At 42.3% G+C, this 12,816-nt stretch overlaps 1 protein-coding gene across 1 annotated transcript in view; it reads right to left on the bottom strand.

The window, feature by feature from the left end:
* The window catches only part of LOC140194040 (exostosin-1-like), a 517,224-nt gene extending 505,500 nt beyond the window's left edge, over nucleotides 1-11,724 (bottom strand). Inside the window, exon 1 of the mRNA XM_072251404.1 lies at nucleotides 11,496-11,724. The gene's annotated coding sequence lies outside the window, so the exon portion shown is untranslated. The remainder of the gene's footprint in view (nucleotides 1-11,495) is intronic.
* Nucleotides 11,725-12,816: the final 1,092 nt, after the last annotated feature.

Genomic DNA, 12,816 nt, shown 5'->3' with positions numbered 1-12,816 from the left:
TGACATTAAACATTTGTGATACTCCTTTACCTTTCCTCTGCCCAAATTCCTAACTGAACTCTGTCCTGCTTATTCTTTGACAACTTTCCTCTCTATCCATAATTCCACCAATGTTCATGTCATCTGCAAACTGACTAATCAGATCACCTATATTTTCATTATAAACAAGAGAGTTCCAAGCACTGATCCTTGTGGAACAATACTGGTCAGAGACATCCAGTCTGAAAAACTTCCCTGGACCACAACTGTCCATCATATATATGACCAAGCCAAGTTTGGATTCAATTTACCAACTCACATTGGACCCCATCTGACTTAATCTTCTTGAGGAGCTTACCATGTCAAATCCTTTATAAAAGTTTACATAGACAACAGCCAATGCCCTTCCATCATCAATCATCTTTGTGATCTCCTCAAAAAGGATTGAAGTACAGAGCCTTCCCTGCACAAAGTTATCTTTATTCTCCCAAAGAGCCTGCTTTCCAAATTGGAGTAAATCTTATCACAAAGAATCTTTTCTGTTAATTTTCCTACTGTTGATGTAAAACTCATTTGCAATTAAACAAAGATGTGATTGTTCCTATGCATCAGTCTAGTGGCGAAAGAGGATGCAGCAATCACTTTGAAAGTCCCAGCAATTTCCTCCCTTGCTCCTCTCAGTATCCTGGGATAGATTCTAATAAGCAATTATCTCTGCAAGCGGTACAAATGCCACACCTGCCCCTACACCTCCTCCCTTACCTGCATTCCAGGCTCCAAACAGTCTATCCAGGTGAGGCAACATTTCACCTGCGAGCCTATCAGGGTAATCTACTGTATCCAGTGCTCCTAATGCAACTTCCTCTACACTGATAAGACCCGACATAGATTGGGAGACCGTTTCTTCAAGCACATTCCCTCTGGATGCCACATGAGACGGAATCTCCCGGGGGCCACCCATTCCAATTCTACTTTCCATTCCCATCCCAACATGTTGGTTCATGACTTCCTCTACTGGCACAATGAGGCCACTCACAGGTTGAAGGAGCAACAACTCATATTCTGTCTGGGTAGCCGCCAACCTGATGACAAGCACATCAATTTCTCTAACTTCTGGTAATTTCTCCCTCGCCCCTTCGCTCTTTTTCCATTACATATTCTGGCTCCCCTCTCACACCTTATCCTGCCCATCATCTCCCTCTGGTGCCCACCTCCTTCCCTTTCTCCCTCTGGTCCACTGTTCTCTCAAATTAGATTCCTTCTTCTTCAGCTCCATATCTCTTCCAACTAACAGCTGCCAGCTTCTTACTTCATCACCTCACCTGATCTAACCTATCACCTGCCAGCTTATACTCCTTTTCCTCCTTCCATCTCCTTATTCTGTGTTTTTCTCCCTTCCTTTCCAAAATCCGCATTCCAGTTCATGGACTAGTCCATCGATCCTTATTCCAGGTTTTCCAGTTTTCTCTTGTTCTGTTGGTGCCTTAATTGAGACACATGATTCTCATTTTGGGCTGGACTGTTCCCTTCCCTTCCCCTTCCTTCTGCAGCCCTCGCTTGCTACCTTCGCCAGAAGCCTCATCTGCTACCCTGCTTGGCTCCATGCCTCTGCTAGGTAGGTCTGGCCATTTGCCGCTACCTTGAGTTGGGAACTATCTCTTTGTCCATGCCTTCGCTAGGTAGGTCTGGCCGTTTGCTGCTACCTTGTGTTGGGAACTGTCTCTCAGTGTTCTGTGTATCAGTCCTGGCCCTACGTCCTGCTCCTTAGGCGGGTCCTGACTCTGTGCAGAGCCCCTGCCCCAAGTCCTGTTCCCAAGAAGTGCTCCCGGCTCTGTATTCCATGTTCCTGTTCTCTCACGACCAAGGCTTTGCATTCCTGTCTCCCATGACCAGGTCAAGGCTTCATGTTCTCGTCCTGTCCATGAGCCTTGCCCAGCCCAGGAATACCTCGCCCAGTCCAGTGCTGGGGTTCCCTCAACCTGTCCAGCAGTCTCACATCCAGTCCTGTTGTCGCTCCTCGTCCTGTAACCACGTCTTGTCGTCGCCCAGATCCAGGGTCCAAGGCCGAGTCAAGACCCAGGTTCCGGGTCCCTGTCCAGTCTCTGGCTCGGAGTCCTTGTCCAGGTTCCAAATTCCTAGTTCCTCGTTCAGGTCCCACTTCCCTAGTCTAGTCCTAGCCCAGGCCCTGTATCCTAGCCTCGTCCAGGGCCTGTGTCTTGTCCAGCATCATTTCTTCCCCACTTCCCTCGCTTTCTTGACACACCTAGTCCTGTTCCTAGTACTTCAGTGTCTGTGTCTTGCATTTGGGTCCGCCTCAGCGCCCCGTTATGACAGTCTTCCTGAGGCACCACTCCTTGAAGATGTCTAGGGTACTACAGAGGCTAGAACACAAGATGGAGCTGACTAATTTTATGACTTGCTGTAACTTCTTTCGGTCCTGTGCAGAAGACCCCCCCCCCACTGGATAGAGATGCAGCCTATCAGGATAATCTTCATGGAACATCTATTGAGTGTTTTAGGTGATAAACCAAATCCCTTCAAACTCTGAATGAACTATAGTTACTGTCTTGCCTTTTTTATAGCTGCATCGATCCTCAGAGATCTTGACACCCAAAACTTGAAATTACTCACTCTCTCCACTTCTGATCCCTCGTCTTAGCCTTCCTGCAGTCCACAATCAGCTCTTTCGTCTTACTAACATTGAATGCAAAGTTCGTGCTGTGACACCACTCAACTAGCTGGTATATCTCGCTCCTGTATGCCTTCTCATCTCCATCTAAGATTCTACCAACAATGATTGTATCATCAGCAAATTTATAGATGACATTTGAGCTATACCTATCCACACAGTCATAGGTATAGAGAGGGTAGAGCAGTGAGCTAAGCACTCACCCTTGAGGTGTGACAGTGTTGTTCGTCAGCGAGGAAGAGATATTATCACCAATCTGCACAGATTGTGATCCTCCAGTTAGGAACTCGAGGATCCAATTGCAGAGGGAGGTACAGAGGCCTAGGTTCTATAATTTATCAGGATTGTGGGAATAATGGTGTTAAACACTGAGATATAGTCAACAAACAGCAAATTTAAAAGGATGTTGCCAGGTCAGGAGGACCTGACTTATAAGGGAAGATTGTATAGGTTAGGACTGTATTATTTAGAATGTAGAAGATTGAAAGGAGATTTGTTAGAGTCATGTAAAATTATGAGGGGTGTAGATAGAGTAAATGCAAGCAGGCTTTTTTCACTGAAGTTGGGTGGAACTTCAACCAAAGGTCATGGGTTAAGAGCGAAAGTTTAGAATGTTTAAGGGGAACATGAGGGGAAACTTCTTCACTCGGAGGGTCTTGAGAGTGTGGAATGAATGAGCTGCCAGCACAAGTGGTCCATGCGAGCTCGATTTCAACATTTATGAGAAGTTTTGACAGGTACATGGATAGTAGGGATATGGAGGGCTAAGGTCCCGGAGCAGGTTGTTGGGAGTAGGCAGTGTAAATGGTTTCGGCATGGAATGGATGGGCCAAAGGACCCATTCCTGTGCTTTACTTCTCTATAACTCTATGACTCTATCCCAATAGGCTCTGAGGATTCATCCACCTTAATATTTTTCAAGACTCTCAATACCTTCTCTTCCTGGTATCAATGTGACCTAGAATGTCAATATACCCCTTTCTAATCTCATTATCATCCTTATCTTTAACTTTGGTGAATAAATAGCATTACCTATTTCCTCTGGCTCCATGCACGATTCCCCTTCGTCATTCTTAATTTGAACTCTCATATCCTTATGCCTATCATGCCTATTGTTTGTATAAAATGTCTTGGGATTTTCCTTAATTGTACATGCCAAGAACATTTATAGTGAATATATTGTTTAATTGGTAGCAACTATTATTTTTATTAAGGACAATCATTGCCTGGCACCAGCATTGCACAAATAGAATTTGTTCACTTAATAGATCAATTGATCCCAGGTCAACAAGATGCTTCTTTGTCTGAGAAACTGTTGACTATCATCAACTGATCAAGCTTAGGCAATTCATTACATAACTCTTAATTAATCAAAGCTTTCAGTTTATTGTCTCTGTACAAATATCTACGTAACTATATTGACCCCAGGCCAACAACCTAAAACATGAATTCTACTGTTCCCTCTGTACCAATGTTCACTCAAATCTCTTCTCCAAATTATAACAATGAAACAAGGGATCTACCATTGGCCAAACAATTGATTCTTCATCTCCCAGCCTCTCTTATGGTGGTGGGGGGGGGGGAGTGGTGTGTTTCCTTGTGACAGTTAGTCTCCGGCGTTCTTGCTGCTTTGTATTCAAAGCCCCTCATTCTTATGCTCTTTTATCATCAGTTCAAATGTTGTGCTTCAATCTCACTGACTCTGACCTATCTGGCTAATGTGTATCAGCTTCTCATTGGCTCTAGTGCAAGTCAGCATCATTTTATTGTCCTTCCCACAAGTGACAACTTGTAATTAATGTCTCTTTGTTCTGAGTCAGAGCAGACCAGCAATTGCTAGGTTTGGGTTACTCAGTTCAGACACAGACTACCGTATTCAAAAATCTGAATGCCCTATCATACCAAAGAGTACCTCGCAAATAACTTCTTATTAGGAAATGATTGCTAGTTCAGTAATTATCAAAAAGCATCATTGTGTCCACTTTAAAGCACTTTGATACAGTTATTTCTGAGTAAAACCAGTTCACAAGGCAGTTCAGAAAATTGAGGTTAGAGAACAGCTTCACAAAATGGCTACCTCCATTCCTTCAACCACATGGCAAGAACAAGGATAAATGGTTTGTCTACTTCCACTGTCCTTGACTCACTCGAGTTTGATGCTTTCTTCCATACTTTAATTCCTTCATACAAAACAGTTAATGGAGCAGAACATATATCAATAGCAGTGAACAGCTTCAGACTTATGATTGATTGATCATTGATGAAAAAGATAAAGATGATTGAACCTACGATGCTTCTGTAAGTAGTGTTTGCAGTAATGTCCTGGGACTGACGTCAATGGCTTTTAACTATCACATTCGTTACTTTTGTACTCTGAGTGATTCCAGTCATTGGAGGCTTTCCTTCGATGTCCAGCATTTTAATTTTATTAAGGTACATTAATGCCACAGTCGGTTGCATATTGCCTTAGTTTAAACAGCACTCACCCCACATTCAGGTCTTAGTTCTTCTCCTTATGTTTCAATGAGCTTTAATGAAGTCTGGAACTGATAATACTGCTGACGTCTTCCTTGCTTGTTGATGGAAAGTAGGCTTAGAAGATGGTAAATTGCCAGGATTTGTTTAATTATTACTAGACGTGGTGCCAGTCATATGATATCCTAATATTGGACTCTTTGGAAGGAGTTAACTTTCATTTCATTAAAGTGGATGAAAAAGGGTTCCAGGTATCCAAATGTAACAAACACAGACAAATCTATTAAATCACTTGTCAAGACTGTGTTACAGTCAATCACATCACAGAATAAAATAAGCAATAAGGAACCAGTAAGACTTGGGAATATTTTCTGTAACAAATATAAGTTTTCAGGAAATTTAGTAACAAAAATACTCATCTGATATTTCACAAGACTAATGATATTATAATCATAATTATTGGGGCATATACTGTATGCATAAATATAACTTCTAATCTGCATCAGTGATTCATGTGCTTAAGACCCCATAAGAAAGTTATAACTTTGTACCCCATATCTCTAGATTCATTGCATTAAGTCATATTATTTCTATAAAATATCCTCATTTATAGATTTCAATTTGGACAATGGAAGAGAGCTAGTTCACTTTTAGAAATGACATCAGGTCAAAATGTGAAGTGATTTCACCCACTACCTCTCTCACAATAACCTTCAGAGAAGCCTCAAGACCTGAAGAAAGGCTTCAATTTTTATAGAACCTTTCACAACCTCAGGTCACCCCTAAAGATCTTTGCAGCCAATGAGGCATTCTGCAAGTGTCAGCACAGATATAATAGTCAATCATGCAAGGCTAAAATTGACTGTGGTAAAACTTACCAAGCAGGGAGTACAGGTGAGGTTTGGTCGTATGTATTTGAGTGAGTTATACAGGACTTTTGATATAACTTTTTCATTGCTAAGGCAGATATACACATTTATTCAATTCAGAAGACCACAAGGCTGTAAGATATAGGAATAGAATTATGCCATTTTGTGCCTTCCGTCTGTAACCCTTAACTCCTTTATCAATCAAGAACCTGTCAATCTCTGTCTTAAATGCACTCAATGACGTGGCCTCCATAGCCCTCTGTGGCAATGAATTCACCACTCTCTGGCTGATAACATTCCTCCTTATCTCAGTTTTAAAGTAATGTTATTTTATTCTGAGTCTCTGCCCTCAGATCTTAGACTCTGTTACTAATGGAAACATCCCCTTCACATACACTCCAGGCCTTTCAATATCCAATTGGATTCAATGACAGCATCCCTCATCCTCCTGAACTCCAGTGAGTAAAATCCCAGACCTCCTGTACGTTAAGCCTTTCATTTCTGGGATCATTTTTGTGAACATCCTCTGGACCTTCTCCAAGGCAAGCACATCATTCCTTAGATATGAGGCCCAAAATTGCTCACAATATTCCAAACACAGTCTGAACGATGCCTTATAAAGCCTCTGCAGGACACCATTGCTTTTATATTCTAGTTCTCTCAAAATGAATGCTAATATTGGATTTTACTTCCTTGGTACCGATAACCCATAAATTAATCTTTAGGGTATAGAAAAACATGGAAACATAGAAAATAGGCGCAGGAGTAGGCCATCCGGCCCTTCGAGCCTGCACCGCCCTCAGTATGATCATGGCTGACCATACAACTCAGAACCCTGTACCAGCCTTCCCTCCATACCCCCTGATCCCTTTAGCCACAAGGGCCATATCTAACTCCCTCTTAAATATAGCCAATGAACTGGCCTCAACTGTTTCCTGTGGCATAGAATTCCACAGATTCACCAGTCTTTGTGTCAAGAAGTTTTTCCTCATCTCGGTCCTAAAAGGCTTCCCCTTTATCCTCAAACTGTGACCCCTCGTTCTCGACTTCTCCAACATCGGGAACAATCTTCCTGCATCTAGCCTATCCAATCCCTTTAGGATTTTATACGTTTCAATAAGATCCCCCCTCAATCTTCTAAATTCCAGAGAGTATAAACCTAGTCGATCCAGTCTTTCATCATATGAAAGTCCTGCCATCCCAGGAATCAATTTGGTGAACCTTCTTTGTACTCCTTCTATGGCAGGAATGTCTTTCCGCAGATTAGGGGACCAAAACTGCACACAATACTCCAGGTGTGGTCTCACCAAGGCCTTGTACAACTGCAGTAGTACCTCCCTGCTCCTGTACTCGAATCCTCTTGCAATGCTATCTATAGGAAGAGATACAGTCGATGTTTCAGGCTGAAGACCCTTCTCCTGATGAAGGATCTCAGCCCGAAATGTCGACTGTACCTCTTCCTATAGATTCTGCCTGGCCTGCTGCATTCACCAGCATTTCTTGTGTGAGATTCTGCAAATGCTGGATGTCTTGAGCTACGCACAGAAAATGCTGCAGGAATTCAGCAAATCAAGCAGTGTCTATGGTGGGGGGTGGGGTGTAAGCAGCCAATGTTTTGGACCCTTCATTGGGACTGAAAAGGAAGATGGCAGAAGCCAGAATAAAAAAGGCAGGAGGAGGGGAAGGAGTATACGCTTGCAGCTGATAGGTGAGAACAGGTGAGAGCCCATCGCCTCACCCTGATTCCCTCTTACCTCCCTTTTCTTAAATGGTTCACTGTCCTCTTTGATCAGATACCTTCTTCTTCAGCCTTTGGCCCAATACCATCAGTTCTTTTATTCAGATTATCACTGTATGAAATGAAAAGTGGTGGTTTTAACAGAGCCCTGCAGAACTCCACTAGTCACCAGCAGATATCCTGAATAGGATCCCTTTATCCCTACTTTCTTCCTCTGACAGAGCCAATTTTGTACCATGCTCGTAGCTTGTCACTAACACCATTGGTTCTCTGTCTTGCTAAGCAGTCCTAAGTGCAGCATCTTGTCCAAATGCCTTCTGATAATTCAAATAAATAACATCCACTGACTCTCCTAGCTATTGTACATGACATCTGCTGAATCACTTCCTAAAATTATATATCAGGATAATGGTACGAAAATCCAGTTATTTTTTTAGTAAGGAATCAGCTTGAGTTAATTTTATTGGGAAAAAGTGAAAAGATTACTTTCCATGCACAGCCATTAAAACCAAATATTGTTTTTTTCACCTTTCCCTTTTATTGTTCAATATGTTTCTTTCATTGAAAGACTGATCACATAGAACCAATTTCCACATTTCTGTTAATCCTGGTCTTGAGTCAGGAAGTTTGATCTTTCAGGAATGCTGCTTCTTTGAAATCCCCCACATTGAATGGTGGCCATCATATCACAACAGAGCCCAAATCAAAAGCACATGATGAATGATTCATATAGCAAAAATTTATTTTGGAATCTAAGTGCCACAGGCCACCTAAGTTCCAAAAAAAATTTCACAGGGTCCATGATATTCATGAATGATGCCTTTAGATTTCATTCTCAGCTGACCCAACAGGAAAACTGTAAACAGGCATTGGGCATCTTTCAACAAGATGCAAAATAACTGCTGATTGTAAATAAAAATCAAAGAGCTGCAGAGACTGGAAATCCGAAATTTCATTTTTGAACTGATATCTCTTTTTCTCTTTCCACAAATGCTGCTTGACCTGCTGAGAGTTTCCAGCATTTTTTAAAATGACAGGTCATTTCAGGCTGGTACATAGATCATATATCAGATGCATCAGCAAAAAGATTTGAGTGTAGGTGATCTATGCACCAATGCAGTCAAGAAATGCTGCCTTATAACTTTATCAAGGTTAATTGAATCTACTGTATAAAATAGTCTTCATTGTCTTGATGGATGGGGAGGGGTACTAGTAATGTCTTGGATAATATTGCAAAGCCTTTCATACCACTGGAAGTGATGCATTGTTTAGTGCAGAGTAGAAACACAGTTCCCTGCAAAACTGCAAAACGTCCAGCCTAATAGGCTTGACTTGCAGTTGATTTGGAAGACTCAAATACAACTTGTAAGAACAGGTATGGTTCCTGAAGTGACAAACTGATACTTACTGCAGACACCACATGTACAAGGTAGGTTCCACCTCGGCTATCTTTGCAATATCCTCCAATGCATTTGCAAGAGAGATGGAGCAATGGCTACATTTTTGCCCAGTACAACATCCCCAACATTCCAGTCCTCACTATATTCAATCAGCTCTATAGAGTAGGCCATATTGTTCCAATATGTCAGCACCTCCAGATGAACTCTGTCTTTTTGTGTGTTTCCCTCTAGCTGTCAGTCTGTGGTTTTGCACTGCCATGTGCTCCTGTCCCCACCCCTGCTCTACTCCGGCTCCTGTATTACTGAGTACTCTGTCTCTCATCTGTTTCTCATTATTACCTGTACTGCTGCCACCTGTGTCTCATTGTGCTCCACCTATCACCTGCCTCTCTGTTTATTGCTCAGTGTATTTCAGTCCTGTGTTTTCACTAGATTTTCCTGAGCCTTTCTAGCATTTATATCTGTACTCTGTCTGTCTGAATATGGACCCTGCTGTTTCCTTGGTTTTTGGATTTCTCTGGATGTTTCATTTGCTGCGTGAACTTTGACGCAGACTTTGTTTGCTCCTCGGAATTTGTTACTCAATTAAAATCACTGTGTGCACAGTACTGGGTCTGCAATTGGATCCCTGCTCCAGTGTCCTGACACAATATCAGACTTCCAAAGCAGATACACTATTCCAAGCTATGTTATGACAATAGATTACTAAAGAGACAGTGAAAACTCAAGTTAGTCTCAAAGCTCTCTTGGAAAAAAACTACACTATCCCACTGTATCCTGAGAAACTTTGGCCCCTGGACTGCTCAGTGGAGGAGGACCATTTGGATTGGCAGTGAGTCATTGCTTCATAATTACCCAGAAGCTCAGTGTAAAGAGCAGAAGGAGCATACTACCTCCCTCTCACAAACAAGAGCAAATCTGCAGATGCTGGAAATCCAAACAACACACACAAAATGCTGAAGGAACTCAGCAGGCCAGGCAACATCTGTGGGGGAAAAAAGTACAGTTGACAATTCAGGCTGAGAACTTTAATCAGGATTGGATGATTTCGTGTGTGATGCTACCTTTCAAGTTGTGTTCACCAACACTTCCTATCCCACCAGTGTCATAGGAGGCCATTTCCACATGGGCCACATTATAGTCCATAGATATGAAGTGTAAGTAAATCACGCTTGAAACCAAGAGATTGCTAAGAAAAATAATATGGGGGTATCATTATCCACACGTCCATACAGAACACAGGCCTTTGGATCTGGCCATGAGTGGACCTGATCATCATTATGGGTTCCTTCATGTTGAAGAAGTGTCTGATGGATGTTAGACTGAGCAGTTAAAGCAAGTTCATTTTCTTGATTCAACTAATCCTGGAAAGTACAACTATTTTTCCACAGATGTTTGCCTCTCTTCCCATGATCTGCGAAAACCATCCCACCACCTTTAAACTTGCAGGAGGGTTACATCAAGAGTTGCAGACCTCACTCAGGTACTTATGTTGTTCATAGATGTTGAAAGCCATTGGTAAGGCACAGCCACCAAGTTCAGCAGGCATCAAGCCTTCATCCAGTAATTTGCAGTTGCCTGTGCCAACTACCTACATAAGCTTCCTGAATACTGCTGCTCAGTCAAAGCAAGGAAGCCAAGTCCTTGCCTGTTCACCCTGTGTCCTGTCTCTGATTCTCTATTTTGTGGCTCTGCAACCACGTTCTATGCTGTCCAGCTGCAGGTCTCTCAGGAGGTGTTTTCTGTTCAAGCAGCTTGTGTTCTTATTAATCTAAAGTTTCAGTCAATGCAGACAGAGCAAAGTAGGTCCAGCTATGAAGATGACCAAAAAAGTAACCTATAACAACCCTTTTCCATTAGTTGGAAAGCAATAGTGTCGATTACTGCATATTTACAGTATATTGTCTTTGTGTTCACGGTTTATTTTCATTTGTGAATTTCAAAACACCTAAGATGGATTTTCATGCAGGTGTCCCTGAAAGTTAACTTGCAGGTTGAGTTAGTGTAGTGGTAAGAAAGGCAAATGCAATTGTAACCTTCTCACTGGACTCGTATACAAACTCAGCTCGTTAGCCAACTCTGCTAACAGCCTCGTGACTCAGCGGTGAGAAGGCCACCTTTCATAAGCAGTATACATCTATGGTCGGTCTGATTTGGGGTTCAACCAAACAGGAACGTCGTGACGTTCTGATTAAATGAACCTCAATCTGAACAAATGCTGTGTAAATACTGCCCATATGTAATTATTGGTCAGCAATAGCAGATCGTACACCGCATAAAGGAAGTATAATTACTAATTTCATCGTTATCAAACAGTTAATAGAAAAAAGAAAAGAGCCCATTACCAGTTATACCAGTCCAATGTGCACACAGCTGTTGGAGCTCATACTGGAGTATTCGGGGATGTATCTCGTACTCAGGTGCTGGACCCACGGTCTGCATGAAAGCACCCACCACATTCTGAACTTCCCTCAAAGTCCATCCTGAACAAACTGGGTCTCTCTCTGGAGCGTTGGCCCTTTCTCCTTGGAGCCAGTCATCTGGGGACTCTCTTTCCAAAGGCATTTTGCGGCGTCTTCCCTTGTGCCCTGCTCCGCAGCTCTCATCAAAAGACCCTAAAATAGACCATTGTCCTTCAGAAAACTCCTCCCCACAGCTCTCTAGAACCTTCTCTCACATCTCACAATCCTCACTGGCTGACTCACTTTCCTAAATTGGACAGCGTGGGTCCTTATCTTAGCCAAAGCCAAAACACACTTTCCAGCATGGCACACTGCTTTTACAGAAAACTGCTCATATAAATTACCTTATATGAGGTATAAGCCACTTGAGAGCCCATAAATAGATCAACGGAATGAAGACCATCATCCTCGACCTCGAGGGATAGTCACGACGACAGCATAGCAGCAGAAATCTTAACCAGGGCATTACACAATGTTAGCATTCATTTTAAAAGCATCAGAATCTAAACACAAGAATATAATGCTGAGGCTTTATAAGACATTGGTCAGATCACATTTGGAGTATTGTCAGCTGTTTTGGACCCCCTGTCTAAAAAGGATATGCTGGTATTAGAGAGAGCCCAGAGGAGGTTCTCAGGAAAGAAAGGATTAACATATGAGGAGTGTGTGATGGCTTACGGCCTGTACTCACTGAGGTTTGGAAGGATGAGGGGATCTCATTGAAAATTACTAGATATTGAAAGGCCTAGATAGAGTGGATGTGGTGAGGATGTTTCCTATAGTGGGTGAGTCTAGGACCAGAGGGCACGGCCTCAGAATTAAAGTATATCCCTTTCAAACAGAGATGAGGAAGAATTTCTTTAGCCAAAAGGTGGTGAATCTGTGGAATTCATTGCCACAGATGACTGTGAGGCTTAGTCATTGGGTACACTTAAAGGGGAGGTTGATACGTTCTTGAATAATAAGGATGTCAAAGGTTATGGAGAAAAGGCAGGAGAATAGGGTTGAGAGGGATAATAAATCAGCCATGATTGAATGGTGAGGCAGACCTGAGGCCTGAATGGACTAATTCTGCTCCTATGTATTATGGTGTTCTGGTCTAAATTTGCAATTGAGTTGAAATATAGCTCCATAGTGAATTGTCATAAGTTAGTCAGCAATCCGTCTTTCCTGAGTTAATCACAAGCAACCTAATATGCTCAAG

This window comes from Mobula birostris, chromosome 2, assembly GCF_030028105.1.
Source record: "Mobula birostris isolate sMobBir1 chromosome 2, sMobBir1.hap1, whole genome shotgun sequence".
Classification (NCBI taxonomy): domain Eukaryota; kingdom Metazoa; phylum Chordata; class Chondrichthyes; order Myliobatiformes; family Myliobatidae; genus Mobula; species Mobula birostris.
Note: the sequence above shows the minus strand (reverse complement) of the source record. Positions and strands in the feature narration are given on the sequence as shown.